This window comes from Mesitornis unicolor, unplaced genomic scaffold, assembly GCF_000695765.1.
Source record: "Mesitornis unicolor isolate BGI_N332 unplaced genomic scaffold, ASM69576v1 scaffold16551, whole genome shotgun sequence".
NCBI lineage: Eukaryota > Metazoa > Chordata > Aves > Mesitornithiformes > Mesitornithidae > Mesitornis > Mesitornis unicolor.
The window spans coordinates 46,633-47,213 of NW_010164629.1; positions in this window are offsets into that span (position 1 = coordinate 46,633).

Sequence of the window (581 nt, forward strand, 5' to 3'; positions counted from 1 at the left end):
TTTAGGATCTGGACACCTGTTACTGTTCTGGATTCATCCTTCTGGATAGGACTGACTTTACCAAATGCATGACGCTGTGAAAACAGCACAGAGCATTAGCAAGGAGGAAAACTACAGCTTGGAAACAAGGATAAATTGCCAGCAGCATTAGGAGAGTAAGCACAATGTATTTTGTCACTTAAAAGTTTTAATGAGAAATTAATTTGTTCTTACTCCATGTGCTCCCTGAGATACAAAGATCCCCAAAGCTCAAGACTCAATGCAGTCAGCACATTTTCTGAAGCCACATCTGCTTCATGGTCACCAGAATGTGCTGCAGGATGGCTGCCTGCCTGCCAACAGTGCCTTGCAAAGCTTTTTATAGCCAGCCGTAGACTTGTGATGGTGAGCAGCGTGTTGGTGTGAGACAGTCTGCTGACTGCAGGCAGAGCGGTATGCAAACTGATCTACATGTCTGTGCTTTGCGTAGACTGAAGAAGTGTCTCAGCAAACAAAACAAAGTACAGACTTCCAGCTCTGTACAAGAAGGGCTGTAGTAAACTTCTTTTTATCAGAATCTGTGACTAAGAGTTGCCTGAGTG